The following is a 6,524-nucleotide window of genomic DNA, read 5'->3' on the forward strand; positions in this document are numbered from 1 at the left end:
ATAAAAAAAAAAATTGAGATGGAAAACACAATAGGGAGCAAGTCAGAAATGAAGAACACAATATCTGAGATGAAGAGTACATTAGAGGGAATCGACAGAGTGGATAAAATGGAGGATCAAATCAGCGACATAGAGGATGGGGTAGCAGAGGACACCCAATCAGAATAGCAACAGTTCAAAAACATGAAGATAGTTTAAGAAGCCTCTGGGACAATATTAAGCATAACATTATTCACATCATAGGGGTATCAGAAGGAGGCGAGAGAGGGCAAGGAATTGAAAACCTATTTGAAGAAATAATGATGAAAAACTTCCCTAACTTGGTGAGGGAAATAGACATACAATTCCAGGAAGCTCAGAGAGTTCCAAACAAGCTGAACCCAAAGAGGCCCACACCAAGACACATCATAATTAAAATGTCAAAAGTTAAATTCAAAGAGAGACTTTTAAAAGCAGCAAGAAAAAAGCAATGAGTTACATACAACGGAACACCCATAAAACTGTCAGCTGATTTCTCAGCAAAAATTACAGGCCAGAAGGGCTTGGCGCAAAATATTCAAAGTGATTAAAACCCAGAATCTACAACCCAGCAAAGTTATCATTTAGAATCAAAGGACAGATAAAGAGCTCCTCAGACAAGAAAAAGCTAAAGAGGTTAATCACCACCAAGCCAGTATTACAGAAAATGTTGAAGGGACTTCTTTAAGAAGAAGAAAAAAATATGTATCAAAAGTCTAAATAAAGAATGACAATAACTATATATCTATCAATGATTACTTCAAATGAAAAAGAATTAAATGCTCTAATCAAAAGATAGGGTGGCTGAATGGATAAGAAAATAAGACCCATACATCTAGTGCCTTTAAGAAATTCACTTCGTATTAAAAGACACACACAGACTAAATGTAAGGGAATGGAAAAAGGTATTTCATGATGGACCTAGAGGGTAGTGTGCTGAATGGAGTAAGTCAGATAGAGGAAGACAAATGCCATATGATTGCACGTATTTGTGGAATCTAAAGAACAAAACAAACAAACAAACAAAAAAATTGGGTTGTTTATTTTTTTTAGAGTTCTTTATATTTTCTGGAAACAAGTTCTTTATTAAATAGATCCTTTGCAAAAATTTTTTCTTAGCATGTGGTTTTTGTTTTCATTCTCTTAACAGTATATTTTGAAGAGCAAAAGTTTTAAATTTTAATAAAGTCCAAAGTTTTTTTTATAGATTGCGCTTTTAGTGTTATTTCTAAGAAATCTTTTTCTACTCTGAGCTCACAGAGACCTTTTCGTATGTTTTCTTCTAGAAGTTTTACATTTTAGACTGTATATTTAGGTCTATGATACATTTGAGTTACTTTTTATTTATGATTTGAGGCATGGATCCAAGTTCATGTTTGTTACATGTGGATACCCAATTCTTCCAGCTTTATTTGTTTAAAAGCTATTCTTTTCCCACTGTGTTGCCTTGGTGCTTTTGTCAAAAATCAGTTGTCCAATATCATTTTATAAACATTTTATTTAATGTTTATTCATCATCAACTATATGTCACATAATGTGCTAGCACTGGAGATATGTAGCAATAAGTATTCTTAGATTGCAAAGACTAGAGACCAAATATTGCTAACTTAAAAAAAGTATTTACTGGAAGGATATGAGGTACGATACAATTAAAGAAAAAGCTGAAAATTGGATCTCAGCTACCTTGATTGATCAGAAAGGAAATAGTTTCGCAAAGGACAGTGAGATCCTATTAACAGAGGAAGAGGAAATGGTGCTGGGTAGATATCTCATAAGAGTGCTTCCCAATTTGTTTTTACATTTACACATGATAAATGATCAGAATTGGGCAGTGTGTGAGGGTAAACTGCTGGAGATTAGGAGGTGTCTACATGGGGTGTGGTGAAAAATTCATTACATTTTCTTTATGTTATGTAATTCTAAGAAAAATCAAAGTATTAGAGAGATATGAAATAATGAATTTATATAAAACCTCAATAAAATTTATTTAAAAATTTAATGAGAAATTTGAGCTTGTTTCCATGATATGATTTCTATTTTCAACTTTCATTCAAACCTAACTGTAATATATATAAGCAAGAGTGTATACATTATAATTATGCATGCATCTGGGTGGATTTTCACTTAAGTGTTCTGGTTATGTATACCTGTATAACAAATCACCCCCAAATTTAATGGCTTAAAATAACAACATTTATTTTGCTTATGAATTTGCAATTTGGTCAGGGCTTGGCTAAAATAATGTGAAGGCTGGGGGCTGGAGTCATCTGAAGATTCCTTCACTTACAAGTTTGGAGGTTAATGCTACCTGTTGACTGGGACCTTGACTCCTTGACTTTCTCATAACATGGTGGCTGGTTACCAAAGGTGAGCATCCCAAGAAAGAGAGCCAGGTAGAAGCTCTAGTGCCTTTTCTAACCTAGCATTGCAAGTCATGCGGTGACAGTTCCAGTGCGTTCTGTTTACTGGAGGTGAGTCACGAAGGCTAGCCCATATTCAAGAGGAGAGAATTGAACTTCACCTACTGATGGGAGGAGTTCCAAAGGATTTGTGGATATATTTTTACACTACCACACTTATCTAAACAGCTCCCTGATCAGGAAGCAGAACATTACCAGCACCCAAACCTCGCCTTCCTATCATTACCTGCTGCCACAAGGGTAACCACTATCCTGATTTCTAATGGCATATATTAGTATTGACTATTTTTGTACTTTATGTAAATGGAATCATATAATTATGTACTTTTTGGGTCTAGCTTTTTTCTTTTAACATTGATTGTGAGATTCTTTCATGTCGTTCCATGTAGATTGTTGTTATTACTGTTTAGTATTCTGTTTTATAAATAGCACATTTTTTTTGTCCTATTTATTGTCGATAGGCATTTGGGTAGTTTTCAGTTTGGGGTTAACATGAGAGGTTTTGATTTGGAGTCTCGTACATGTCTTTTGTTACTTATGTATGTTGAGAATATGTGTAGGAGTGAAATTACTGGGTTTAGGATATGCATATGTTAAACTTCAGCAGATACTGTCAAACAGTTTTCCAAACTCTGCCACTTGCAGTGAGTAATCATGAACATGATTTCTTAATATTAGGTTTTATGCTTGAAATGATTACATAAAATACTTTTCAAGATGTATTAAAATGTACTTCTCAGATTCTGGCTAGTTACTGTTGACAGAAGAAGGCTAGGCTCAGCTGGCTCTGTTGACCAGAATGTGGCTTTTCCAGCATGGTATCTTCTCTCACAATGGCTCAAGTCTGTAAAAGAAAGTGTGTCAGTGAACAACGCAAATTCTGCACAGCCTTCTATGACCTAACCTCAGAAGCCTAGCCCAGTTTTTATACATATACGTAGGCAATGGCAAATACTAGAAGAGAATTAATTGTTTTTCTTCCATTTATAGAATATCTTTTATTGTCAATCAATTTAGATTATTAAAAAAATCAATTTGATTTTTAGAAATTGTACTCTAAATATCATAGCTCTTTCACTGGCAAGTGTTAAAGTTGAAATTCCTTGTAATAATGAGAATAGCTTTATAAAACATTATTATATCTTTCTTTAATATACACATATGTTGATCTAATAGTTTTAATAAGTATTCTTTAGGACTCATATTATTAGTATTAAACTATTTTTACTACAAAAAGTTGTTGTTTTTTTACTTTGAAGCTATAAACTTTGTTGGCAGATGTTAAAAGAGGTCCAAGGGTTAATGAAGTGAGTAAATACCTTGGGGTAGTAAGAGTGCCAAAAAAGTGAGAGGAGGACATTGGTATCTGAACTTGGAGACAGCCTGTTTGAGGAGCCCATCTTAAAGACACAACCAGCTCTTGGTGACCCCTCAAACAGACCTGGGGGAATAAAAACCTCAATTTTATTCTCCTTCGCCCCCTGATGCGTTGTCAATACTTCTATTACTGTACTATGTAAAAGTGGCACTTTTTCTATAACTCTTGCTTCATGTTGACAGTGTTGACAATTTCCACGCTGGTTGATAAAATAAGTGATTCTGTAGTTGCATAAGGCCAGATCCATTTTATTAACTCTTGTCTTTTGTGTTGTGGTTGTCATATATTTTTAATGCTACATGAGAACTTAGAAATATTTAAAAGATAAGTCCTTTTTATTTACCTATGTGTTTACTATTTCTAGTGTTTTTTATTCTTTTGTATAGATCTAAGTGGTATTATTTCATTTCAACTCTAAGAACTCTTAATGTGTCATTAGTACAGATCTGCTATGTTGTTTTTAAAAACGGCTGTACATTCTTCGACATTTTTTCCACTGAAACATTGGGTTGCTGCCCCTACGTCTTGAATCTGGATAAGCTAGAGATTTCTTTGACCTAAACAACACAGCAGAGATAAAACACTATGACTTCTGAGGCTAGGTGAGAAAAAATAAATAAAAATGAAGTTTGTGCCTTATTCATTTGAACACTTGTTCTTAGAGCTCTGAGCCACCATGTGAGAAGACTATCAGGCTGGAGAGGCCACATTCTGGTCAACAGAACCAGCTGAGCCAAGCAATCTAGTCATCCCTGCTATGGTGCCAGATATATGAGTGAAGTTGTCTTGAATATGCTAAGTTTCCCTTTTACCAGGTGAATATTACTGAATGACTTCTCTTGATGCCACAAGAAATAGAAAGATCACCTAATTGTGAGATATAATAAAATCATTGTTTTAAGCAATTCTTTTGAAGTAGTTACACTTCAAAATATGCTAAGCTTCCCTTTCACCAGGTGAATATTACTGAATGACTTCTCTTGATGCCACAAGAAATAGAAAGATCACCTAATTGTGAGATATAATAAAATCATTGTTATAAGCAATTTTTTTTAAAGTAGTTACACAGCATTAGATAAGTAGAACAAAATTTGAGGTGCTAGTGTAACAAAAACCTAAAATGTGACATTGTCATTGGGACAAGATGTCAGGCAAAAGTCAAAAGGACTTTGAGGACTGTTTGTGGAATCCTGACAGGCATGGAGGAGGGTAATCAATGGGGCCTTAAAGGAAAGTAAGGAAAATGATATTGGAAGATAGAGGAGGGAGGATCTTGTTATGCCACTGCAGATAGTTTAACAAATGTGATAACATGGAGGACTATAAAATGTACTTAATGAACTGATGGATCTGGTTTAGGAGATTACAAGGCAGAATGTTGAAAGTGTCAATTATTTTTTGTTTCTTTTTAACTGTATATCATACAGTATAAGAGATAAAGCTGTACCAAAGAAGGAATTATTCTATTTTCAAACAGAATTTTGAAGAACTATATAGGACTGTTCCTGAAAATGAAACTATTTCTCATCCGTAGTTCTCATCCGTAGTTTCTCCCAGCATTAGATACTCAAAATAAGATAGAGCTACAGGAAAAAGATCAAATCCAATGTCTTTTTAGAAAAGCATGGATTCAAGACAGAGATGAAGCCAAGATTGTGACTGTAAAACTTTTGTTCAGAGTTCAGAAACAGATAAAAGGGCTTTTAAGGTTCTTAAGGGCTTATAGTATAGACCCTCTCTCTCTAACACTAAGGCTTCTAAGAATCTTTAGGACACTGCCCTACAGCAGACTCACAGGAAGCCCAAGGTAGAAAAGGGCTTATCTAGAAAATATTTGTGGATCTGGCTTTTATCTAATGGAATTGACTAAAATTGATAGCAAAAAAATCCACAAACTTTTTATAATAATTATATCAGCTTGTACACACACACATACAACACACACACACACACACACACACACACACACACACACACACACAACAGACTGTATAAAATGAAAAAAGACTTTTGGATCCTCAAACTTTCGCGGACAGGAAGCAAGCTGCGTAGGCTATTCAGCTTCAGAAATAGATAGTTCTATGGAAAAAGAAGAATGACTAAGAGGGCAAAACAAAGATCTCATGGGAAAGAGCTAAAAATCATGGAAAATCATTCTTAGGGAGCCTAACGGGGCCCCATTCATCAACTGGTAACATATGCCCAGCTGGATTTTATAATTTCAGTGAATTAGTGACTTCTTATTTTCTTCTTTTATTAAATGGATATTTATTTGTTGCAGTTATTCTATGCCTGTCACAACATCATATTTGGAGTATATATGGAACAGATAAGTTGTCTTTTTAGTTTTCAGGTTTTCAGATCAAGATCTGAACCCAAGAAGCTGCATGGAACCTCATCCAAACCTGGACTTGATTTAGATGTTAAGATCCTGGACTTTAAACCTGAGCTTGATGCCATAATGGGATGAGATTTTGGGGGAGTCTTGGGAAGAGGTAAATATATATATAAATATATAAAAATATATAAATATATATATATTATGTATCCTTGTACTAAAAATTAACTTAATGCAAAAGAAAGCAATAAAGGAGGATAAAAAAAGGAACATGAAACATAGAAAACAAAATACAAATAGTAGACATAAACCCAAATATATCAGATTTAGATGGATTAAACAATTGAATGAAAAGATAGCTTCTCCTGC

The sequence above is a fragment of the Pteropus alecto genome, unplaced genomic scaffold, assembly GCF_000325575.1.
Source record: "Pteropus alecto unplaced genomic scaffold, ASM32557v1 scaffold38, whole genome shotgun sequence".
Lineage (NCBI taxonomy): Eukaryota > Metazoa > Chordata > Mammalia > Chiroptera > Pteropodidae > Pteropus > Pteropus alecto.